Here is a 27,692-nt window from a genome sequence, read left to right as displayed (position 1 = left end):
GCTCTCCCTGCAGCACTGGTGTCTTAGCTAACCTGCTGGTGCGTGGGGACCTGAATGCCCGCCTGTGACATGCATCTCCCGGACACTGCTGTCTACTGAGACCCCCTATTGCGCTGGCCCTGAAAGACCCCATTTGTTATGCCCCCGCGAGCAGGGGCCGAAGTGCAGGAGTGGTGGGGGTGCAGCGGTCTAGAGAGGAGTCACACAACATTAACAGTCGGACCCGCACAGGGAGATGAAAAGAACGCAGAACCAGCTATGACCAGCTAGGAACGGCTCTGGGGTTTATTTGTGCCTCCGTTAACCGTTTCTATGTCACTTTTTCTCTGGGGGTTTTCTCTTTTAGTGAGAAGGGCCAGCATGGCAGCAGTGCTCAGGACTCTCTGTTCTGAGCCACTTCTGGCAGCCGCCCCTCCCCCCCTCGGGCACATCCGCTCTGCAAGCCCGCCTCCTTATAAACGCATGCTTTCGCTAAGATTATCCGAACACATCGGAAACAATTGGCGAGGTGAATAAACCAATGGTCTCTCCACCTAGCAGCATGCCCTCCGGGCCTGCGTTACCGGTCACGACGTTGCTGTGGGCTTTACTGCACAGTCAGGCCTCTTGGTGTCCCTGGCTAAAGCCGAGCAACGTGGTTGGGCAAGCAAAGCACAAGCACACAATGGCACATGTTGTGTGGTGTCCTGGGAACGAGTCGGAGAACAGTGGCTCTATTGTGCCAGGCATCATTATGCTCCCGGGGGCCCCCATGGCTGCTGCTAGCCAAACCACTCAAGGGCCTAAAAAGGTATTTTCATTGGGCCCTAATTGAAAAGAGGGCACCAAGAAAGTGCATCAGCTGCCAGCACGCACGTCACATTCACGCACAAGTTGTAACAGAGATGCTGATAGTGGGGACGCTATGGGCAGGGCCACTCCTTTAACAGAGACAAATCACTACACAGGACCAAGATGTCACTCAAGAACATTGAACACAAATGAGAGCTGCTCGGAGGGAGCCTCTGGAGGAGTGGACACAATTTCAGGATGCTAACTGACGGGAGGGATGCCTGTGGCTTTGCAAGGGCACCTCTTCAATGGCCTGGAGCAGTGGGAGATTCATAACAGCGGCGCTGATTGGCCAGAGTCACGGCATCCTACAATCGACGTGGGGAAATAACAAAGGCGACACGTGACATCATTGAAAGTAGAGTGAAAACACGTGCATTCTGCCAGACCTGGTATCCATAGTGAAGGGCCAAGCGGCCCAGATCACAGTCACTACTACAAGCAACCCAAGAGAAATGTGTGGAGATATTATTCCATAAAAAGTAGGGCAGTGCGCTACAAGCAGGCACTCATGGATTCACGATGAAAATACACATCAGGTATTATTAGTAAATACTACATCACTAGATAAAGAAAGAAAAGCAGTGTGCTTCCTCTGGAAACCGCCCTGGGTTGAGGCAGTGGGTGCTCAGCTTTAAAACCAACAAAGTGGAAAAAGTGGCACTCCAAAAGAATTGATGCAAGACCGGCTCAGAAGATGCAATTTAATGCAATAACCCTTTTATTGAGAACGCTGACGCGTTTCGGCACTAGCCTTCTTCGGAGCAGATTAGAAAGTTCCACAGCACTGTTGCAAAAGAAAAATAGTATATGCACTTGAACAGAAGGAAAGCTCAGGATGCACATCATGCTAAATCCCATGTCCCGTCATGTGCCATTTTGTGCATGAGAAGGTACTACTCGCCCTAATTCTCAGCGAGCTTGTAGATCTGCTGTTTTCACCGACTGTTCGCCACAGAATAGGGATGCTGGGGGTTCGTCTTCCACAGCTCTGTCTGCATGCACATCATTACTGAATATAGCATGTAGAAGTCTTTTGAATTGATATGGATTTTTCAAGGCCAATCTGATTCCAATTAGTGCTGGGACTCTATTTAAAAAACATCGAATTAATCAGAGGCTTTGTAATCAACATTAATTAAATGTTTAATCGCATATCAATATTTGACCGGAGAAGCTTTTTTATTATTATTTGTTACGAGTGAATATAACGTTATTCTAAAGTTGTTCCTCATTTACTCATTATAGTTTTACGTTAGGTGGAATATTATGCATTTCCTGTTCTGGGGAAATTTCACATAGCTTAAGTTAATTTCATTGGCTCAGCAGCCGATTTGAGTTATAGAAACAGACAAATTCATATGTGTTGAAATGAATTTCTCTTCCGCAGGCCTGCGAAATAATTAGATGATAAAATTAGGTATACCGTACTACACTGATTACACCAAAACAGGAAGGAAAATGTATTGAGACAATGACTGAATGATTATATGATTAAGACTGGCATTTATCAGCTTGACCAGAAAATACATTTGTTGATTCACTCTCATCTCCATACTATACTTTTATTGTGTAGTTATGTTCCTGTAGTGTTTCCTGTCTGCTCTAATTGTTGCTACCTGTCTTGTCTCACCAGTGCGTCTTGTATTGCAATTGTATTTCACCTGTGTGTCCTGTCTGTGCCGTCTCAGCCAATCATCTGTTGATTGTAGTTCTGTTTCACCTGTGTCTAGTTAGTCTTTGTGTATTTAAACCCCCCCTGTGTTCAGTGTTCTCTTGCCAGATTATAATCAATGTTGTGGTGTATTCCTGACTGATGTCTGCATATAGTACCTGGCACCTGCTACACGTGCATTGTTTGGTGTTAATAACCAATGGACTTCATCGGTTTTCCTGCTTGGTTCTGCTTCTGGGTCCACACCTGACACACTGTGTGTGAAACATATGTTGAATGTCAAGCCAAGGTTTCTGAACCAAAATAACTAATCCAAACCATATAACTTTAACCTCACACAAAATAACCCTACCCTTAACCAAAACCTCACACATTTGTCAGACTATTGTGAGAAAAAAGGAAAAAAAACCCTATCCTTAGCCTGGCCCAGCCAGCGTGCATTCTGGTCTGGAGGGGTGGGAGCGCATGGAGCAAGTGCTGGAGAATATTGGTTCACCGATTGCCCGCCCCTTCCCCCCTCCGTGATGACGTCACCATTATTTCGAGTGACGCTCCTCTGCACTGTAGTTCACTCTTTTCGATGTGAACAAAAATAAAAGCCTAGGTACTGAGGCTACCCTATCCTTTCCCTCACACTAAGGCCTGACTCACACGTGCACAACAGATTGATGTATAGCTGATGCATGAGACTTATTGACTGATGCAAGCTCGCAATTCATTTGACACAACATTTATGTCGTATGAGGGGGAGGGGGGCAGTCGAAACAGCCGAAAGCCGTACAACAAAAATGTTGTGTCAAACCATGTGACTTCCATTGGAAATGCATTGACTCTTACCCTTTGTTTACATCTAGCATGCATCAATGTTGTATGCTAGATCGAAAGGTGTGAGTGAAGCCTAAGCATTTGTCTGACTATTCGGAGATGCTTTGCAGTCAAACGTAGGACACCTGTGGTGGGGTTCGAACGGGTTCATTCTATCCAATGAAAATCACTAGGGACTAGGGAGGCATCAGCGATATCCAATGAAAATCACCCTCGAGGCGTGGTCATAGGCCGTTCTTACAACACCAAGTGCTGTGCTGTAGTAAAAACATTGTAGCGTCCTGTCTTGTTGTTGCTGTGAGTGCTAGAGAAATGGAGAATAGAAAGCTAAGCGCCTCTCTCAGCAGAATCTGATCATGTTAGGTCTGTGCTTCACACAAAGACTGTTATTCCAAAAGAGCAAGTCAGTAATAGGGTAAGGGGGGGATGGGGGTGGCTAGGTCCATCACAGATGACTTTTGGGGCCGTAAATCAATTCCTTTTCACAGCGTCGACAGTGTTTATTCGACCCCTCGTCCAGAAACATCACCGCAATTTGTCTCCGTCAACAAAGAGCATGTGGGTTCGCTTCACGCTGACCTTTCTGACGTCAGCTACTCCACAAAGACACGTCATCCAACCGGAGGGCGAAATGGGCCAGGTTCCTAAACAGATGCCAAACCACAATGACTCGGAGTCTTGATTACTTTAGTCTGAACGGTGCCGTGCGCGTGTGTGTGTGGCTTGCTCAATGGATAATCAAACTTTAATACCTCCTCATCCACCACTTTGCCAGACTATCAGAGGGCTTTATAGGCCCTAGGCTTCAATGAGGCTCCACTGTATCATTTCAATGAAGTGGCTGAATCTAACATTGTCCATATTGTGGCCATCTTTTTGTGATAGGACAACTGCACAACAGAGGGAAGTGAAGGTTTGACCCCGATGGGACGTATCCTACAGTGCAGTGTATAATATTATCCTCAGATTTCACCAGTCACTCTGGTGGGCATTTCAGTGGCTGTGTGTAACCCACAATGTATAGCATGGGACTGATATGAAGGCAAGTGTATGTTCAAATATGGTTATGGATACTGATATGGATCTCTTTTTTTGAGGAAATAGCATCAGCTGTTGTTTTTGTTTACAGTTGCACCACCAACATCCACAACAACAACAACAAATGACAGCAAGTGTCACAGACAAATACATTATCATCCCTCGCTGGATGAACAGGAAGTGATTTCCAGATTAAGAGAGATCAGATTAACAAATGCCGACAATTTCTCTGATGAGCAGCTAATAGACGAGGAAACTATATTTATCGGCCCGGGGGGTGGGGGGGGGGGGTTCCTTCTGACGGCCTTTGCCCAGGATGACAGATTATAGAGCCCGTCTCACTCAGACGGGCGATCAGGATGAAGCCACGCACGCTTACTCCTGTTTTAAAAATAGCCACTGAATAGCATCACATCACAATCACACCACACCACATACCACACCACACACAAAAGCTGTGTTTAAGCATGGTTGCAACTGCAAGCACCATTGGGTGGATCATGTAGCAGATGTCTGAAATAAGCACGGCTGGTAAATATTTCTGCAGAGATACACTGGGAGACACTGCGGCGCAATCAAACAACCATCTGTCTGTGTTCTTGTTCTTCACACATACAATTACGCATGTGTGTGTGTGTGTGTGTGTGTGCATGCATGCACACGCACGCACGCACGCGCACACACACACACACACACACACACACACACACACACACACACACACACACACACACACACACACACACACACAATCACAAGTCAAGAGCATGCTTTTGTTACGAGGGCAATCTTCTACTTAAGGCATACAGTATACTGTATGTAAAAAGAGACAAATAATTGCAATTGCTCAGAAATCAAGCATATAGCACCACCAGCATTTCCACTTGAGAGCATACAGTAAGAGCAGTTTACAGATGCTAGATGTTTTATCTATTAAATCACATAATATAATTATTATATTAGTACAAAGTGAGTATAAGACAGACTAATAAATAGAGGAATACCACTGAATTTCAACAGTGAAATTGTATTCAATGTCTCAGACTGTGCTGTAATGAGTGCTCATTACTCTCTCCCATAGCCAGAAGCAGGTGTTATTAATCATGCACACTAATATGTAGGCCTAATGTTGTAAACACAGAATGTTCCCTCCACCATGTGTCAGACGGCGAAACACCCGCCTATATGCACACTTTGCACAGCCACTCCAGAACATGCTCTTGAACCCACCAGGCTCCAAAACACGAATTGGACAGAACATTTCTCCACAGTCCACACTACTGTCCGAGTGCAGGAACAGCCTACCTATCAGAGCATGTAGTAGATTCCATCACAGACAATGGCCTTCAAGCCTTTAAACGCAGAGTTCATAGACATCTCCTGGGCTGACCACCCCTCACACTGACTGTTGAGCTGCAGTGAATCGTATTATTGGCCAGTGGATATTTTATATATTATCTTACTTGGCTATTGTTCACAATTGCATTGAATACAGAAAAAATATAGTGGAGAAACATGTATAAGTCTATAAGAATACATTGGCCACAAGATGAAACCAGGGGTCATCTCCATGCTGGCCTTTTCCCCTTTTTTTGCCACAGACATACAAAATGAGACAATAATATTAGCAGAAATATACCTTATACTGGTATCCAGCTTACTATACAGTAGGTCCCATATAATAGTTTCAAATAGGGGAATACCGATACCAGTGTTGTGAACTCATGCTGTGTTTATAGCAGACTCCTCACTCACATGTGCACTTGCAGTTTGGGCAACTAAAAAACAAACTCCACGTGCCCCAACATTTTATTTACCTGCCATAGTGTCAACCCCTTACCCCTGTGTCGGATCGGTGGTTAGACTGACATATTCACCGATACCAATATGACAAATAAGGGCCTATCCGATACTTTTCCCGATACCGATACAGTATCATCTCTAGTTTAAAATGTACAAAATATTATTTAGATAACCTGTTGTTTAGGCTATGATTCATTGTTTACCCATCTCTTGAGTCTCTGCACGGTTCTCTCCGCGGTCTATATTCATGTGATTATTTTAACATATTCATTGTCTAGAGCCCAATAAAAGTCCAAGTCGCTGTGGAAATTTAGGCATTTCAGCCTAAATTATGCCAATTATAAAACAGTCTGTGACGTCGTAGCCCGGAGTCCCACTGTGATTAAGCCAGCTGGGTGAACGGCGGTGCCAAGTCAAATATGTGTGTGTCATCTTCTGAGACGCTCCTCATCCCTGCGCGGGGCTGAGCTGGGAGTGAGAGCTGCACGTCGTCAGAATAATCAGAATAATGCATGGCGCCGTATCGTTTTGGCAACACATCTAAATAATATCCACGGTCAGGTGGGCGGTATTATCTCTCGCAAACAAGTCACGTATTTTATCATGCAGTACACAAGCCTCCAACCAGGATTAAACCACGCATTGTGAGGGGTGGAGGGGAAGCGGGGGTGGGGGAATGCTGATTCATTCGCTCTGCAATCTCCTTTGATGATTTGGTAACCTACTTTTCTCTCTACAAATGCTGGCATTATGAATGGCATTATGATGATGAGCACAACAGTGGCTTGGCACCGCAGACACAAACACCGCCTATTATGGGCAAATATGAATGTGTGCCGTGCACGCAAACAGAAGCATGATCTCCAACTATTTATGCAGAGAAAGAATTAAAGTCTGCAAGGGAAAAGGCAACCGGTACAATAATCAATTCAGTTATTTTTGCTTCATTCATTGTGTAAAGTTGCCCGAACGGCCAAGGCTCCAAGAACGTAGATCTTTTGAGTGAACGACCCATGCTGGATTTGACTGCGCAGGCAAAAATAATACTTCCCGAATAAAGACTTACAATACACTTTCAAATAACAGAAAGTAAGACATGAACACTTGACAACTCAACTAAGGAAAAACAACAAACCAAGAACTTAAGAAACTGAAAACAGGCTATGCCTTCCTGGCCCGTCAGATGACGCCCCCTGTGGCGTCCTCGAAAGAAGACCACCAAAGTTCTCACCCCACAAGTAAACCAGTAGTAGACACTGCTTCCCCCGCAGGTGCATTGGCTGTGCACCCTGTGCCTCCATGTCCACTGGAGCTGGGCCATCCGGAGGTTGAGGCCACTGAGCTGCTGCCTCCTTCACCTTCTCTGTACCCTTGTCCCTCTGGAACTGATGAAATGGCTCCACCAGCTTGATGTGGTTGGCAAAGCTTGCCTCTTGGGAAGTGGCTGTGTCCCTCATGGGTTGGAAGCCTTCCTCGACAGCTCCCCCTGTGGCACCCTCTTCCTCCAAGAGTATGGCTTTCTGCTGCTGGTGATGTTGTTTTGTAGGCATTCTGGACTGTCTTTTCTTCTTTTTCCGCTGCCACCACATGTAAAGTTGCCCGAACGGCCAAGGCTCCAAGAATCGACAGTCCAAGAATGTAGATCTTTTCTGGTATTTTATTTACCTCAAAACACAGAGTGAACGACCCATGCTGGATTTGACTGCGCAGGCAAAAATAATACTTCCCGAATAAAGACTTACAATACACTTTCAAATAACATAAAGTAAGACATGAGCACTTGACAACTCAACTAAGGAAAAACAACAAACCAAGAATTTAAGAAACTGAAAACAGGCTATGCCTTCCTGGCCCTGCCAGCTTTCCCCTGGAGTTGTCTCCTTTGTTAGTCTCAAGCAAAACTGAACATTTTCCACTCATTTCCACAAGCCTCCCTTATATACCAGGTGAGACCCACCCACAATGATTAGTAATTGGACCAATCTACTCAAACAAGGTAAACCATGACCCATGAGTTAGACCAACTATACAATTACATATTTAGAGTCTGACTGTTTTCCAAGGCATCACATCAAACACAAAACAATTATGATAGCATTATAGGCAACACAGATAAGTAGTATAAGATGCCACACATAGCCACACCTCCAAGGAGCTTGATGACAGTCAATTAATGGAAGCAGCTGTGCAGTGTGCGTTTGTAATGTTCAGTTTCACATTGTGGAGTCTATAGGGCACGGGTTGCCCCATGACACATTGCCTACTCAGTAAAACCGTCCTTTTGACTGAGAGTATGTTGACATGGACCAGAAACCCTTGTTTTCATCTCTGCTCCATATCCTGCATCACTGGGCTCTGCTCATGTCCTTGATTCTCTGACTGTGGAAGTAAGAGGAGCCAAGGTCAGTTCACCGTGTTGTTGCTTGGCCTGACTGGCGGATGGTTGGCCGCGGGCACCAGGCAGTGGCCTGTGGCTTCAGGCTGTCAGCGGTGCCACGTGGAGGCTGCCCGCGAGGTGCGAGGTGCAAGGCATTGTCTCCGGCTGTCTCGTGACATGCTCGTGTGCGTGCATGGGAGCAGAAGTCTGGTGACTCACTGCAAATGTGGTTTATTTATAGCGCGTAGTTTCATCCTGTCACTCTGGCTCAACTCCCACCGCGCACAGCAGGAGAGGACACCCCTCGGAAAGGTGGGGGGACAGGACAACATTACAGTAACACGGCCACAGACGTGACAGCACACAATAGGACTTGAAATGACCAGACAATGGAGGGCATATGGGCGGTTGAGCACATGAGGCATGAAGAGAAGGGCAAGAGAGGAGAGATGTAGGGCAAATGTAATTAACACACTGCACAGAGAAGCAGCGGAATGTTGCTGGAAATTTGCAAAAGTAAGGGAATTGAAGCACAAGTGAGTGGTGTGGGAAAGAACTAAACAAATCACAAGTCAGGGGATATAGACAGATGGTGAGGTTATTCCAGACATCATTGGACTAAATACATGGTACATGGAATGGATGCAAACAGTTCAAGGCCAGGATGATAAGGGATATTCCTCTAGCGAAGCAGCTTACACGATTGATTGGAAGGATTGATGTGGAGAAACTGTTTGTTTTTGGTTCTGGCATCATAATGTGTCTCCTCAATGTAGTCCAAAAGTCCAACCAAAATTTACAGGCCTGTATTCTGTGACCGTAGTATAGTAAATAAAAATATTACGCACGCACGTGACACACGCACGCACGCACGTGACACATGCACGCACGCACTCACACACATACACACACAAACAAACACTATAAGGTCATTGGGTCAAATGCCTAGTGAAATGGTAAGTGAAGCATTTATATAGCAGCTTTATCCAAAGCTTTACAATGTGCCCATTCATACACACACACACACACACACACACACACACACTCTCTCTCTCTCTCTCTCTCTCTCTCTCTCTCTCTCTCTCTCTCTCTTCTCTCCTCTCTCTCTCTTCTCTCCTCTCTCTCTCTCTCTCTCTCTCTCTCTCTCTCTCTCCAGGAACCAAATTGCTCATCAGGATCAGTTAGGGCCGAGGTCTGTATCTTGCTCAAGGTTGAAATCTGTGTGTCACAGCCCTCATCTTCTTTAAAAGTGCCCTTGAGAGGGTTGTGCGTGCGTGCGTGCGTGCGTGCGTGCGTGCGTGCGTGCGTGCGTGCGTGCGTGCGTGCGTAATCCTCCCACTGCTACTATTTCCCTGGGCTTTAGCTGTATGAGGAAATGATGCAGATTGAATACTGGTTGGAATAAATGTACACCGATAGGTTTCTAAATATACATGGAAATATCTGGTTGTCATCGTTAATCATTTTGCATTCCCTGGTGAACACAGATCATGTCATAACATGTCCATTCATCACATGGAGTGACCTTCTCTCACATTGAAGTATATTTTAATCTACCACCCCATCCCGCCACCCGTGCACCCACAGACGCACGCATTGTCAACAGCATTTATTAATGCTATCGATACCGATAACCGATATTTACCGATCGAATATGTGTATAAAACAAGTTAAAATGTATTCCAACTTGTTGACTCTTTTTGAAAGCTTATACCCAGAAAACACTGAGTGAATCTGCAGCCTTCAACATCACAAAAGGCATTTTCAGCTTTTGCATTTGTAGAATCAGCCTAGGTCTTAATGGGGATGGGAACCCCTTTTGGTGTTTAAAGGATTATGTATAGTTTAGCTATTGAAAAATAGCAGATCTACAAGCTTGTAGATCTGCTATTTTTGAAAGATTGTGACACGAATCTTTGAATATATATTCTTTCAGAGCCAACATTTTAAACTCAAATCTTTGCTTCTGGGGGGTCCCTGGAAAAACATATTTCCAGATGGGGATCCGTGGCCAAATGCAGATAATTCTGGGGGTCCTTGACATGGAAAAGGTTGAGCACCATGCACTGACATACAAACATATAGGGTTTTCAGAAAACTGTTAGAAGCCATTTTTTTTTAGAATCAGCATCAGGTCTAAATGAATGCAAGATTAAAATGTTTTAGAAGCAGTGATCTAGAAGCCTCCCTGTGGTCAGTTACTACTGAAGCTCCAGTGAAGATGGATGCTGAACATTGGACATGTCATGAAGGTTGGCATTGACAGCCCAGGAAAGCGTCTAATAGGCTAGTTGATATCAATGGTGTAAGTGTGGATAATGGAAGGTAGCGCCGTCTCTGAGTCATGTGCTCCGAGCTCCTGGTGACTGAGCATCCTCTCTCACATGGGGAGAGAGAGAGATGCATGACAGGAAAAATACAGTCATTCAGCTGAAAATTCAACGCACACAGTAGTAGGCACTGTGGTGTGGTGTGTGCATGCGTGTGCGTGTGCGTGTGCGTGTGCGTGTGTGTGTGTGTGCGTGCATGCGTGTGTACGTGCGTGCTGCACTGCTGACTGCATCACATGCCACAAAGCAACCCATTCCCAATCCCATTCCACTGACAGACAGGACTTCTGAGCACATACAGCAGGGTAGCGGCTTAATAATGATAAAAACTCTCCACCCACAGTTGCATTGAACACAAAGAAGTCAAAAGCACTATGGCTTCAGTAAATCAATCTGAGTGTCACTGCTGCCACAATTATGTTGTGATTATTTTTTTAGTTTATGTTCCTTATTCCTTATGTGATTTATTTGCCCAATTGAATTTGGTTTTGAGTTAACAACTGTGCCAGAAGAGCCAATGTGAAAAGAGGAAATGTTTAATTTATGCCGGAACGCTATATATTGTCACAGGTAGACCATGAGCGTCTTAAGTAAAAACAGAGAGAAGTGCTGGGGTGAGCGGTGAGTGGCTTTATCACCGTGGTGGCATGACATCATGTTGTAGTTTTCAGTGGTCATTTTATCACCTAAAACTGAGGTATGAATAGGACTTTAGTGTTACGGTTCATTCATAGTCTGGATTTTCGGTGGTGAGGTGACCACCGAACTACAACATGACGTCACGAGCCACGGTGAAGAGTAAACGACCGCCACCGCCAGACTATGAATGAGTCGATCTTTACACTTCTTCTTTACACTTCCGGTTGGACCGGCTGTTGGTCAGCGTGTCGCTAACAGCTTTATGTGCTTATTAGTTGTAATACATCTTAAGACAATACTGTGTGGTTTGAACGTCTCATTGATTGAATTAATTGTATTTCAGTGTGCGTCGCAGTGTTATGGGCACTTCAGAGTTTATGGGCATTCGGCCCGGACGGTTAGCTCAAGCGTCTGGGCGTGGCGCGGGTTCGACTCCAGATCCCGCCGACGGCCTTTGCTGCGTGTCTTCCCCCCCATCTCTCTCCCCATTTCCTGTCAAATTACTTTCAACCTATCAATAAAGGCAGAAAAAGCCAAAAATATATATCGTAAAATATCGGGCGGCAACTTCCTTTTCCCTCAAACTGATTTTTCTCAATAAAAGCTACAGGCTACGAGAGCTTTTATTGTTATTCTTCCGGTTTGAGGGAAAAGGAAGTTCCGTTTGATTGTTCCTGACTTTACATGACGTAACGATATCATCCGCTCCCGACCTGATCATACAGAGACCAGGCTTTCCTCCGAGGTGGTGGAAAGCCTGGTGAGGCAAGGCTAGGCCCCGCCAGGCTAATGCAGCAGTGCCAGTGAGGCGTGTTTGTATTTTCTTTGTGTTGTTTTATTTATTGTTCAATATTTGTTATATTTCTGTAGCCTATGTTTATTCTAACCTGAATGTTTGTGTTTATGTTTTCGTTTTGTTACTAGTTTGACATTGGATTATGTGTGTCTCAAACATCGGCCCATCTCAGAATACCAAGATCTTGCAATAATGTAGGCTAATGCAATTAATGAACAAGTAGTGGCATGCCATGATTTGTGACAAACACTCCTCTTGCTAAAAATGCATTGCTCTCAAAGGGACATTCCCAAATGGACGGCTGCTGTATCTAAGATAAGTATGGGATTTGAAACCAAACGCCTGGAGTAAGGATACCTTGAACAGGTCATGATGGGGAATGGCCCTGCCTGGCTCTAGCAGGTCGCTCAATAATCTAATGTAATAAAAGAAACGGTCAATCAAGCCTCCAGACCAGACACAGGCTTATATGTCTTTCTAGTCTTGCGATTTGACCATGATATTAGATTCTTAGAACAAAGTCACTGTAGGGGGCTTCATTTTTGTGTGCAGTGGCCCACGGCGTGAAACCCAATAATTCACTTATTGTTTTCTTTTCATTCCTGCAGAGGTAAACCAATACCTGCCGGCCAGGAGACCAGGAGAGGGGTATAGCCGTATAGCGTATTATAAGATAGGTTGATCAAATTGAAGAGGAGCTGAGTGAATCACTGTGCCCACTTAGCTGTCCATTAACTCTCACATGACCATCATGGAAGTAGCATGCAGACTTGAGTTAGCACTAGGATATCAATCAACAACAATCCTGCCACATAATGAAAGTGGGATTCTGAGAGATCATATAGAGATAATAGTAATCGGTTTACCAAGTCGTCCGTTGCAGAAACTGAAACAGCCAATGATTTGGATTAAGAAATAAAACACTGAAGTGATATCCAATGTGATTGCAACATTGTAGGATGGATTCTCGCCCACTTCACTTGTTGCATACTATTAAATCCATATAGAATCTGTAACAACTAACACGATCTATAATGCATTCCACATGTGGCCACCCACAATAAGCACACTGCACACACAACAACTTATACTTTTGTATGCGTGAAAAACACAAGCTTTTATGTTCAAAATACCAGATCAAGAGCTCAGAATGCCAACTCCGGCTGAGACCGGATCAGTCTTTTGAGAATGTAATCAGTGCACTGGAGTGGAGTGAGGTCAGACTTGCAAGCAAGTATAGAGAATTAAATATATGCAGCACAGACAGAGCATAACTGATCATTTCAGCTTATCAAGCTTATCAGTTCAGTTCCACCTGCTTGCCATAAGTCCCCAATCCCCATGTGAAGGAGACTCCTTAGAAGAAGATCTGTTTTTTCTTTTTTCTTTTTCAGCCCATGGATTCCCTGAATTGAGCAACTAACTGGCAGACAGGAGGACTATATCCTCATGATGACAAATTGACAATGTTAACGCATGCATTTTTAATGGTCTCATTCATTGTTTCCCAATTAACAGTCGTGTTTGTTTGATGGCCTGTTCCGCCTTCATAAAGCACCTGAAAAGTGAGAATGAGTCATGGCTCATGGCCAATGGGGGAGGCTTTAGCTATGGGTGAGTGCCCATACTCCATACATAGTATTTATCATCCATTTTACAACTGGCAGTGACCGGGGAATGGGGGATATATAACCATGTATGGAGTTCTTTGAACATTATACATTACAGCACCAAAAGGAAAAAAAATCAGTAGCCTAAGTAGGCCACTATAATCATTATATTGTACAAAAGATCCTCGTCATTTGAACATCAGATTGATGATCGTGAGATCGTCCTAAATGGACATTCCAGTCGACACCTGTATCCAAGCAGTTAAGTGGTAGGCTACGCTACGCACCATCATCAATTGCATAATGTAAAATTAAATTATAGGCTACATCCTCCTACCCTACAAGCCGGGATTCAAGCATTTTATGCATGCATGGGCAGCTGGCTCTGAGCCTCGGAGACGGGCCAATGGACAGGGTGCAACAGGGTGCCACCGTGCCAGACTCATTAGCTGTATTATTGTGAAAACAATGTAATTTCTACCCGTTCGTTCCAACGAGGCTTGAAAGATGAACGCCGGCTATTTTGCTGCTCGGCAGTGATCAAACAATCGCTGTCAACGCATTTTGTTCCACAAATGATAGGAGGAGTAGGACGCTTGTTATATGAATCTGGCTATTTGCCTCGCCTCGATCTCCACCAACCTATAGCCTACCTGGCTGGCTTCGGGGGACATCACCTTGATCGAGCTAGACTGAAACCGTTATCTAGCATGCCTTTTGCTTTCATACACAACGCAAGCGTTTTCCACCTAGGCTTTTACATTTCTCCGTTCCTTGGAGAGAAAAAGAGATTCAAAAGTTTTGCATTTAGCTAAAACGCGAGATGTTCAGCCGATGACGTTAAAAGCTGACCCAATCGTGCACCATATCGGAGAGGGTCGAGGTTATAACGGTGGATCTATATATTCTTACCAGGTCTGTCTGTCTTTCCTCCCCAAACTCCAAATATCTCCACACGGATGATGATGATGATGATGATGATGATGATGGATGTCCTCTCTGGTTCTTACTTGGGCTCGGTGCGCCACCACTCCTCTCAGCGCCACGACGGGGTCCACTCCGTTCCGTTCCGCGTTCCCTGCTCTAAATTGCAGTGTAAATGTCATGTGTGTTCTTCACCAAATTGTCCTCATCATAATCTGTTCAAAGTGGGATGTCGAGGCGAGGAGGGGGTCCAGGTTCCGCCTCCCGTATGGAGCTACGATCCAATCAATGTATTCTGTCGTTACAGTAGGCTAGTCGCGCGCACAGGCAGCTCTCGTATTATCTGACACGCGCCCTACTATAGTAACCTTCATCCCAGATTCCCAGGCAGTGTCGTTTATTTATTTTGACCGTTATATATATATTTTTTTAAATGGTTCAGCGCAATAAAGTACAATTTCAAATTCGTTCACTTCACTTCAGTTTAGTTCACATTCACAATTTTCCTATTTTTTCTACATTTTATATTTGTGTATGGCTATGATCGTCTCGTACGTGCATACAGGCTTGCTTGCAACTGATACACGTGCCAGTCTAGACAAAGGGAATGACACTCACACTACACTACTATAGGCCTATAGTCGTATATCTTATGCAACGCACTGGTCACACAGGACAAAACAGACAATGCACGTCCGATGAATTAATACATCGAACGGAATCAACGGATCCAATGTGTTGACACTGACAGGCAATCATTCAGCAATCAAATCAGCTGCTGCTGCTGTGCTGTCACCTATATATGCCATCCATCCATGCGTCACAAAGACCACCCTCCCTGTTTACGCACGTAAAGCACCCGTTTCTAGGTCATTGGCTGAAGCTGTTTTGATGTCACACTCACACCGCACGAGGACGTCGATGACAGTATATTATATATCTCTCGTCCCTTTATCTATCTCAGAGTTATTATAGGCTATATCTAAACTGGTTTGTAATAAATAAATAAATAAATGTTTCATTCAAATTTGATTCCTTTGTTCGAATCATAATTTATGCTTAATCTCTTTGTTATAAATATATTTTACAACAGACACTCCACCTCCCCTCTCTCGCGCGCGCACACGCACGCGCGCGCACACACACACACACACACACACACACACACACACACACACTGTCTATTCTGTATGATGTATCATCATTTACATATAAATCAAACAAATAAAATGGATGGAATAGGTTACCGGTATATCTGTATGCAGTAGTAGTAGTAGGCTATGAATGTTTTGGGGTATGAATTCAAAGCAGATCGAGACATTCTAATCTTTCCCCCAATTTCTTTGATCATAGCGTTGACCTTCCAGTACATGGAGCTAGGGGTTAGCCACCTGTCAGTTTCCTTTGAAGCCGCCACCAGAGAGTAGAGAGTGAACCATCTTGGATGTATAAGCACAGCATCTGCACAGAGGAGCTGACCCAGTGGGGAATGGCTGCCCAGGGAGGAGGCTGAGACAGACATGAAGGGTTATGTATGGTTCAGAGATCACCACCAGCGGAGCCCCACAGATGTATGGCAGAGGACATGATGACACAGACAAGACACTTCCTTCTTGTCCATTTCAATCTCACAGGTTGTTTTACTATAGTGCAAATTAGAGATGTCCCGATTAGGGCTGCAAATCTTTGGGTGTCCCTCGATTCGATTCCGATTGTTGGGGTCACAGTTCAATTCAAAATTGAATTCTAAAGCATTTTCTTTCCAGATAGAAAACTATTCTCTATTCAAAATGATTCTCGATTCAATACTACAATACAGCTGTGCTGAACTGAAGTGACTAGTATAACTACAGTAACTGTGATTAGGGTAAGCTTACATTTCATAACACAAACACCATGTAACTCCTGTAACTGTAAGCAGGAAAATAATAATATATATATATATATATATATAATATATAATATATATCGATTTTTGGAAATTATGAATTGATTTTGAATCGTTCATAGCGGGAATCTCGACTCTAATTCGAATGGATTTTTTGGACACCCCTAGTCCCGATACTGTATCAGTATTATTTTTTGGACACCCCTAGTCCCGATACTGTATCAGTATCGGATCCATCGGCCCTTATTTGGTCATATCGGGTCACATCGGTATCTGCGAATATGTCAGTCTAACCACAGATCTGACGCAGGGGTAAGGGGTTGACAACACTATGGTAAATACAATGTTGGGGCATGTGGAGTTTGCTTTGGAGTTGCCCAAACTGCAAGTGCACATTTGAGTGAGGAGTCTGCTATAAACACAACAAGATATATAGCTATAAACACTATTCCCAGTCGGTGGACTTATTATTTGGACTTATTATTATAAATATTATTCTCTGGTATCGGTATTCGGTATCGGTTAACACAGAAATTGTGGTATCAGGATCGGATCGGAAACGAAAAAAGTGTATGGAGACACCGCTAATATAGCCAATAGTCATGAGAAGGAAGAGATGAGGAAGTAAGAAATCTGTCAACCTAAAGAGGCGACACGTTCACACTTGAAAATAGAATACATCTGCATTCACGTTTCAGACATGAGAAACCAATTTATTATCTGATGTGCAATTAATAGAAGTCTGCACCTCATGCTCAGACATCGATGATTGAATCCACACCGTTAATAACTAAACAATGTAAGAGCACTCAAAACTGTATACAGGACAGGCTAGAACAGGATGAACAACTAGTGAATCCAAACAACTATATTTTAAGAAATGGCACGGAGAATACATTTGTGATATAAATATACTACATACCGTAACAACCTTTATTTTTTTCTTCTTCTTTTGTGATATTTTCTTTCATGTCAGGATCATTAGACTAACCCATCTCCAGGACTCCCTCCCCAGTCAGTCAGTCAGTCAGTCAGCCAGCCAGCCAGCCAGCCAGCCAGCCAGTCAGTCAGTTAGTCAGTTTGAATGAAAACAATGTGCAGGATGTAATTTGTATAATGCGAGTGGACTTCATTTATCTGACTAAACTGTTTTTGAATACCGTATAAAAAAAATTAAAGAAAAAAAGACCTCTCATAAGTGTGCCAGTGATAACCCTCCCCTGTGCCAAGGTTGCCTAACCTTAGTTTAAAATGAAGATAATTGCAAATGTAGGAAGTGGGATTAGTGAAGCAAGAGGGAAATGTATTCAGTATAAGATAATTCATAGATATTATTTGACACCGACTATAGATTACTTAAAATGGGAATACATTTGGAAATGAAAATAATAAATTGGCACATATATGCATATGATATGGGACTGTCGCATGGTATACCCTTTCTGGTGTAAGGTACTGGAATTCCTTGAGAAATGGGTGGGATTCACATTGCCCAGGGATCCGCAGCTATCTGTCTATTAGGGGACAGGACTGTTGTCCCTGCCATATCTAAAAATGATGTCACTGTTATAAAGGTTGGACTTGTTAAGTTGTTACAGCTGCCAGAATACTGCTGCATAATTGGAAGGTCCCTAGAACACCTGGGCTTAAAGCAGGGGTTCCCAAACCTTTTCATGTCAAGGACCCCCAAATTGACACTAATTAGCCCTGCGGACCCCCATTTGAAACAATATATGCCAGGGACCCCCATAAGAGAAGATGTTTACGGCTCTAGCAGTGATTCTCAACCCGTTCAAGGACTCCCAGTTTGACATGCATTAGTCTACAGACCCCCAATTAATGGCATTTCTATCTCTGGGACCCCCAATTTATATTGTAAAATCAATGTTATTTTAACTCTGAGAAATGGAACCATTTGGTTCCATTTGTCCACTCTCAGAGTTTGGTTCCAGTTTGGTTACAAACTATCATTTAGCTGGGGACCCCCTGGAACTCCCTCAGGTACCCCTGGGGGTCCCCGGACCCCACTTTGGGAATCACTGGCTTAAAGAATGGAATGAAGAAATGATTAAAATCACATCATATGAATATATGTTGGGCAGGGTGAATGGGGAAAGAGACATGGGTCGAATTTTGGATGTACATGAATGTTAAATGATTTCTTTGTTTTTCTTTTTTTTCTTTTGTTGTTTTGTTTCTTGCTGCTGCTGCATTGTATTGTACTAAACTGATATGTACCATTTTGGAAAATAAATAAACATTTGAATTATAAAAAAACAAAAGATGAAGATAATTACTTCGGTCTTAACCCATCAAAACAAATATTCTTCAAAGCTGCAGGCCTCAGCCTTTTTTGTAGGAAGAGCATCTCTGCCAAGGAGCTTTCCCCTCAAGCAGGGAGATGGGCAACCTCCCGTGTCCCCTCGGCCCGTATGGACACAACCATCCCCATAATGAGAGGTGAAGATGGAGAATACATTGCATCACAGATCACTAAGCCCATTCAGTTTGTTCTGCTGGAAGATGCTGTGATCCAAGTCAATTAAGGCCAACCCCCCATAATGGCCCAGTGGTCTCGGCAAGTTGGGGAGAGAGGCAAATTCCCTCTTTCATTATCACGAGCACGGTCGCAAGGTCACACCATGCTGTGGACAATTTGTGGGGTTATGCAATTGCTCGGGATTTGAGCTCCATTTATGAGCGGGCGGCTACATTTTGGTGAGAATTGCCCAGTGCATAATGTGGGGAAAGTAGGTGGTGACTCATCATTCCTGTGGAACATAAGCACTAACGCTGGTAACACGTGACACTGTCTGTGGTGTTTTGACGGATATGACTCACACGTACCATTACTGTAGGTGTTGAAGAAAATAACTTCTGAGAAGTTGTTTTCTTCTTTGCTGAGGTGGTCGTGTTTGTCAAAAAAGTTGAAAGTTGTGATTATTCCGTAATAATTATGGTGATGATAACACAAACAAGAAATGTATTTATTAGTGTTCAGAATTATTTTCAACTACTTCCTTTTTTTTTTAAATTATTTTATATTTTTAATAGAGAGACAGACAGTAGGCTGACAGGAAATGAGGGAGAGAGATGGGGGAGTGACATGCAGTAAAGGCCGTCGGGATCGGGAGTCGAACCCGTGGCACACTGCCAGACTCGGCCAAGGTGCCTGGAACCCCTTTTTCACCCCTGTGTCAATTATCTAATGTGATCCTGGCCTCTACACACCCTCCGCCAACCTGAGAGCAACAGACTTGAACTCATGCTTCCTTCATGCATGAGTGTCCAAGTCGCTCCTTTACACCTGACAGGGGGGAGTTTCGCTGGTTGGACGTAGCGCGTGGAAGGAACACATTATTCCAACCAGTTCCTTCCCCTCCATCAGGCGCCCCGGCTGGCCAAGGGGAGGTAGTTTAGAGACCAGGATTACTGCATATTTTTTGTGAGGGTACCTACACAGGGGGAACATGCAAACTCCACACAGAAAGGCCCTTTCGCCAACGTTGCCTCGAGTATGGGCACTGACGACGCAGAGGAAAGGACAGCCACCAGCGCCCACAGCGTCCCGAGCGGGAATGGAACCCAGGACCTTCTAGCTGTGAGGCGACAGCCAACAGCACTACTGACTGTGCCACCGTGACCCCCAATTGGAGCTTTTTGAGCCACCCACATACAAGACAGCCAGCGATTACTCACTTACTGCATGTGTGCTGTATTAGTCCAACGTCAATAACATTCACAGTCATTTTTAACCTCCTGAAATACAAGTCAAGAATGTTTCCAACGTACTGTACGTGTCATGGCAGAGCATTTGGAGCACTTGGTGAGGCAAACGACAGGATGCAACACAATGAAGCTATATAGTGCTTGTGACTTTTTCTTACATAACAGAAAGTCAGAGTCAGACGTGACCACAGCAATGAGGTTCTGAAGTCTCTATCAAGAGGAGACATCTGCCATACCGCTAAGATGCTTGTTTGTTATTCTCCCCGGACTTCAATCATCGGAGAACGTTTGTACAGGACAAGTTCACAAAGCACCCCCTCTCACACACATAAACATACATGAGGACCGCCTGGCCCATTCTCCTCTTTTGCCATCAGAGAACCTACGATGTGTACTGGTAGGCCTATATATACACCCCCCTGAGCATTGTTCCTCGCTGTGGGAGGAATTCCTTGAAGGAACGGCCAGGTGCCTCTCCTCTCCAGGAGAGAGCGGCCAGAGGAACAGGGCCCCAAAAAGGGAGGGTGGGAGATGACTATGGACATCAAATATCATTCACGGCCATTGCCGAAAAATGCAAAAGACAAAATCTCAGACATACCATGGATAGTTCTGAATAAATAGTGTTGTAGTGGCCTAAAACGGATGTTACCAAACCGGTACGGCATGCCATGTCTCAAAATGTCTCTGCAGTCTTTGAGGATTAAAAGACACTCATGTCAGTTATTTTGTGTTACTGATTTAAGTTATAATAGGTATAGCATGATGCATTTGATTGATCTGACCCTTTCGATTACTTTGTCTCAAAAAGCTTAAGAATTAATGGTTAAACATCAAATGTACTGTCTGGCAATAGGATTCTGTAGGTGTGCTCCACCCTTGTCTGTAACTATCTTTGTTTCATCCGTACTACGGTACTGCTATGAATTAAATAGTTTTGAACATTGCTGGCCTACAATATCCTACCTGACCTGTCGGAGACTTGTGCTCCGAGGAGCGTGGGTGGCTGGTATCAATGGGCGAGTGGGGCTCAGCCCTCCCTCCTTACCTTATGGAGTAGAGATGAGAAACTATTATTATATATATTTTTAGAAGAGATACTTTTATATGCTGGTTAAAGCAGCAATAGCATCAAATAGTTACAAGAAAAAATTCAATTAAATTTAAATTATAATAATTAGTAAAAAAGTAATCCCTTTTTCCAGTAAAACAGGAATCTGAAAATCCTGTTATAGCAATAAACATGTTATAATTCCCAACCATTCCACGTACAGTAGGCCCACTCATGAGAAATCCGGCACTGCAAATTCACTGGATTGCTCTCACCTAGCCTGTATGACCTCACTAAGCCCACTATGACCCCACTAACCCCACTATGACCCCACTAACCCCACTAACCCCACTATGACCCCACTAACCCCACCATGCAAGAGGCTTCAGTGCATTGCTCTCACCTAGCCTGTACAGCTAGTATAGCCTATATGGTATATGGGTGAACTACACATTGATCTCAATCCATCCAATTATTGTTAATGTCCTGAGGTACTGTAGCTACAGTATGGTCAAAATGATAGGGTAGGGTCACGTGACAAAACCGAGAACTCTCAAGTAGCAACTAGCAATCTCTTATAGCGTACAACAGAAATGAACTCCTCATAGTTCCGCTAAACAGCTTTGAATCAGCAAACAATTAGAGTGAGTGTGTGTGTGTGTGTGTGTGTGTGTGTGTGTGTGTGTGTGTGTGTGTGTGTGTGTGTGTGTGTGTGTGTGTGTGTGTCAGTGTGTGTGTGTGTGTGTGCATGTGTGCGTGCGTGTGATGGTTAGAGGAATGACAGCTGCTGTGTGTTCAATAGTATTATACTTTTTATTTTTGTAAGAGCACTTTCAAAGGCTGTGTTGTTGATTTTAAAATATATTTATAAAAATGTTGTGTTTGGCCTTGTGTTTGTTGGCTAATAATGAGCAAGAGAAGCAGACAGCTAATCAACCTGAACAGCATGCTCAAAAGTTATTAAGTTAGAGGTACAAATATCTGCAATATTTGTTTGAGGGATCAAACAAAGAATTCTGATGGAATACTCCTGAAATACCTCGTTTTATGAATCCGAAAAATTCACAATATAGCTAAACCCTTTCTAAATGAACGTTGTCTGCTGTATGTTCTTCTGCGGTTATTAACTTCAGCTGTCCTCTGTTTGGACAGCTGGCCCAAGCATTAAAGGACTTGCTTGCATAAGTCGAGTGTATTGCCGCCAGTGTGCGTTATTCTGTTTGTCGTGCATCTCTCCTGAGAGTAGTCTTAGAGGTACTTCAAATCCAAGAGGAAAAGTAAAACAAACATTTCAACAGTGACTGCATGTGCAGCTTGACAAAATCTGCTTGGCAGTGTACGTATATGGCCACAATGTTTCATGTTCACATAAAACTTAAAAGTTAGGACTTTTTAGGAAAACAGTTTGTCCAGATAATGCTCCATGATCCAAAGTCATGGTCAAATTAATTGGATAAATTCTGCTGAAGGAGACTGAGAGCTTGTCAGATCATGGATATATTAGCAACAGAAGTATGGCGAATTGGAAAGTTCTCATGAGGAGCAACTCGATGCCCTGTTCCAGTTTACCCACATGGATATTTTTACTGCATAGCTGTCATATTGCTACGTCTGAAAATCAGTACAATCAGAGAGGTTATACAGTATACCGCTACACTGTGAAATCCTTGGTGTTCATTTAGAGTGTATAGTGTACACATTTTACCAAATGGACCTGTAAGGGTACACTCTCAGAGGTTTAAACAACAAACTGATTATTGCATTTTTTTTTTATCCCACGATCTTTGTAACCAATTTTTCACCCAGTGCCAATTGCCTATGAAGCTGTAATCCTGGCCGCTACTCGACAGGTTGAGCTCTGCAGGGTCATTGCAGGACACCGGAGGGACCGGGAATTGGCCTTTGTAATTTGTATGGATCCACGTCACTGTAACAAACCAAAAAGCAATTACTGCTAGAGAGTTGTTTAGGTAGCATGTCATCTTGGAGTGAAAAAAACTTTCCTGTGGTTGACATGTATCAAGTATGCTGTTTTAAGGGCCCACGTTGGTGGACTTGAAATCATGGGTTGTCGATCTGCAAGGTTGATTTAATGTCAATGTTTGTCAAAACCTCATTAAGTTGTGTAGATTCTCACGCCCAAAACTTTCTTTCTTCTAGCTCACAAAACCACAAGTAAAAGAGCAGAGCTATAGGCTACATCTCATTGCAGTCTTCAAAGATCAGTTAACAGTAATCTGAATAAATTCAGACCTCATGCCGTATAGTCTAGTTTGTTTTTAATAGTTAGTGAAGTCAGTGTATGAGCTTTTGATGTTTGAAAACGTCTCATCATGCAGTTCTGTGGATCAGCGGAAGTGCAGATCAGCAGAATTAACTCCTGTTCAGATTGCAGCTGTTCATGCACAAGGGATAAATGTCTATCAACCACATAATCTGAAATATTATTTATTTATTGTATAATGATGGGAATGGATGACGATGATAACAATAGTAGCTGTGTGCACTCTGTTATAGTAGGTCAACTCACACAGTTTCTAGTAAAGCTGATGTTTTATCAGTCTCCCAACAGAGTAAGCATTTACAACGCACTTTTATTTTTACGGTAAATAGACGATCTGCAAGTTCACATCACATGACATCGCGACACATTATGAGCTTATACATCTGCTATTTTTGAGACCTTCTCCTTAAAGAAGGTTGAGCCCAAAGGGGAAGGAAGGTAACCTGACTCTGCCAGATGGGGGCGGTATTTTGTTCCCCAAGACTGTGAAACAAATGTGTGTAGCAAGCTTCTTGGATCTGGCAGCGTCATGTTAGAAGGAAGGCCCTATACGTTCAAGTATACATGAAGTACTGGTGCATGGTGGGAGCTCGTGCTCGTCCTGCACAAGTGCTAACATTTTTAAGTGGTGCAACCACTCCAAGGAACAGCAATGTCCGTATTCACCTACCTATGTGTTGGTTCACCTATGTGCCTATGTGTTGGTTAATGAGCACCAGTATAGGACTATGAGTACCAGTAGGGGCGATGTCAGAAACAGAGAGAGGGATAGTGCTGCACTGTTGCCTGCTAATGAGAGAGAGAGAGAGAGAGAGATGAGGGGGGAGGGGGGGGAATTGCACCACTCAGTTCACACGGGTGTGATTTTTACAGAAGGAGGAGAGTCATGATGACTCTGATGAAGACCGCATAGGTCGAAACGTTAGTCGTTTTTTATATACTAGCAGCTAATACAATGTTTAAAATGTCTGCGCTGCTCCAGTGTCCTCTCCTTCTTCCTTGTTCCTGTGATGCACCGGACCAGCCGTTCCAGGCTTGAGGCGCGTTGGTAGACTCCCTTTGTTGCTAATATTTTTACCTTTAAGCTAATAGAGCCGACCTGCTTGCTCTGGGGATGAATTGAATCTTGACCATCAGTCAAAATGTGTGTCTAGATGAGACTTGACCTTTGTACTGTCTAGATGAGACATGACCTTTGACATGCGCAATCAAAATGTCTCAATAGAAGAGCAGGGAGACAAAATACAAGTTGTACTAACATACTCTATCATACAGATTGGACAAAATGTAAAATGTATTCATAAAATAAAGTTACAGTTACTTAAAGTCTATAGTCTGAAGACATTGCCGTACGCAAGATAACATTTATTCAGTACAGTCTGGATCAGTCTGAACACCCACACGGCATTAGGTGAGAACTGGCGCATCCATGACTACCAACAGCAAAAGAAAATAATGTGGGCGGTGTGCTCGCTTGCCAGAGAGCCGACTAAAAACACAACAAATGGTATAATAATGGCATGGCTTCCCTGTGCAATCTGTAGCTATAGAAAGTGACGAGGTGTATAGTTTGTGAACGTCATATGAGGTCACCCCAAAACAGCAAACAACTACTGTATTGTCGTTGACAGATTTGAAAAGAGAAAAAAAAGGCTACTGAGTTTCTTGTCCTGCTGGCTGCATGCACAAGACAGTTGATGCCTATTTGTGAACTGGCATGCGAGTTTAGCTAAGGCCTATGGACATGTCACACAATTTGGGGTGACAGACCGGCTCTAATTGACACAATCCGTGGCCTAGCTGTGTACTTGGAATCCAGTCGGGGGGACAGGCTATGACCTCAGGCTATGATGTATCTTTGACAACCAGCCAGTCACTTTCATTGTTAAATATTTCAAAAAAATATGAAATGTGATTATTATTATTATTTTTCTTTCTTTCTTTTTTTTTAGCAAGACAAGGTAATTACATTTACCTTAATGTAATTTAATTTCCTTATTTAATACTGGATTTATACAATGTTTTTCTCCTGGTGACTTTTATAGGCCAGTCATTATCCATCACTGGTGAAAATACTGTACCAAATATAATGGATACTGCCCCCTGGTGATCAAATTATCACATCACACACAGAGGTCACTCAAGTCAACCACTTTGTAGTTTGCACACAAAGATAAAACACTGCTCGATGTTTGCATGATAAAAGTCCAATCTTTCAGTCCAACAAATGCATTTAGTTATAGTTAACTTTTTGAACTAAATACAAATACATTGGACGTATAAACAAGGCAATAATTAATACTAGTAATTAGCTGAAATCAATACTGTATCAGTATTCCGATATTAACCCATGAGGGCCACATTAAGTGCACGGGGCCGCATGTGGGCCCCGGGCACCCAAACATAAAAGATTTTCCAAAGGTATTTATGAGTGGGACAGTTCAGAAACATATGAGCCCATTGGTCTGTCTGTGCCCGAGGCTGAAGCAGGGGCTCAGGCTGGGGGATAAGGACAGGTTTCATAACGGGGGGTACCGCCTGATCCCTCCCCTCCAGGACCGATTTAGACCCCGTGTGGGTCCACATCTCAAAAGGGATAGATTAATGTGTGGAGACCGACCATGACACAAATTGTAATGAGCAGCTTTAAGAGATCCGACGATGACTAAATGGGGTCGGCGGTGACTCAGGGGTAGAGTGGCCGGATGGTAACCGCAAGGTTCCCAGTTCGAACCCGGACTCCCACAGTGTTAGTGTCGAAGAGTCCTTGAGCAAGACACTGAACCCCTAATTGCTCCTGATGTGCTGGTTGGTGCCTTGCATGGTTTCTGCCGCCATCAGTGTATGAATGTATGTGAATGGGTGAATGTAACGCACAATCTATGTAAAGCGCCTTGGATAAAGACGCTATATAAATGCATTTATGTACCATTTCAGAAACATGATTGCGAATAGGCCCCATTGAAAGTAACCACAATTATATCTCAATAAAACAAAATATCAGATATGTTAGAAATTCAACATTTCTGCAATATCAGCTATTGGAATAACTTTCAACCTTACAGGTTACAGTATGCACTTAGAATCAATAAGAATTCAATATCTAATTTGTTTACAAGTAACACAACAAAAACCTTGAGCAGTGGAAATCAATTGTATTTATATAACCTTTATTTACCCAGGAAATCACACTGAGATTAAAAACCTTTTTTACAAGTGATACCTTTCCAAAACAAGGTCAAAGCAGACAGTATACTATACAACAATAAAAGTATAGAACAGGTACATAAAAAACCCTTCAAAAGGATAAAATACATTTTAAGTGACGCAGCCACTTTTAAAGGGTACAGCATATCTGCCTTTTAAAGTCAGGGACCTTTCCCACATAAAAGCATGAGTTTTGCCTGCAAATCATTTCATGACGATTGACCATTTGGTCTCTTTATTCTATGCACACAAGACTACACTAACTTTTGTCTTCTGTGTACTGTGCAATTATAGAGGTCCCACAAGCACAGGAGGGCGTCGGGATACTTCTAAATGTGAACCCAAACCCTCCTGTACATTGACTGCTCCTTCTAGAAATCTGCTGGCCAACTTCTAAAATTCAGAATGAAGTCATTTCATTGACTAAAGTCAGTCTGTACCCTGCAATATAAGATTCCACGTTGTGCAATATTACATAGTTATACTTTTGTTTGTCTTGGGTTTTCACTTTTTTAAAGGACCACTTTCATACCATTATAGTATTTGGTTCTCACTAATGCTCACTAGGACAGCAACATGTGCATCTACTCATTGTGTCTCAGAGAAGGGCTGTGAACCGTTCAGAAACATGCCCCCATCAGTAGGTCAGCAGGTTTGGCCATTTCAAACTAAGATATTAAACTTT

General features: G+C 43.3%; 1 protein-coding gene across 2 annotated transcripts in view; it reads right to left on the bottom strand.

Moving 5' to 3' along the window:
- Positions 1 to 15,087, bottom strand: part of LOC308332205 (sodium-coupled neutral amino acid transporter 3-like) — a 49,843-nt gene extending 34,756 nt beyond the window's left edge. For both annotated transcript variants that reach the window (XM_080787939.1, XM_080787940.1), the window contains exon 1: positions 14,837 to 15,087. The gene's annotated coding sequence lies outside the window, so the exon portion shown is untranslated. The remainder of the gene's footprint in view (positions 1 to 14,836) is intronic.
- Between the last annotated feature and the right edge of the window lie 12,605 nt (positions 15,088 to 27,692).

This window comes from Protomyctophum bolini (genome assembly GCF_963924005.1).
Source record: "Protomyctophum bolini genome assembly, chromosome: 2".
NCBI lineage: Eukaryota > Metazoa > Chordata > Actinopteri > Myctophiformes > Myctophidae > Protomyctophum > Protomyctophum bolini.
This window is presented reverse-complemented; position numbering and strand designations above follow the sequence as displayed.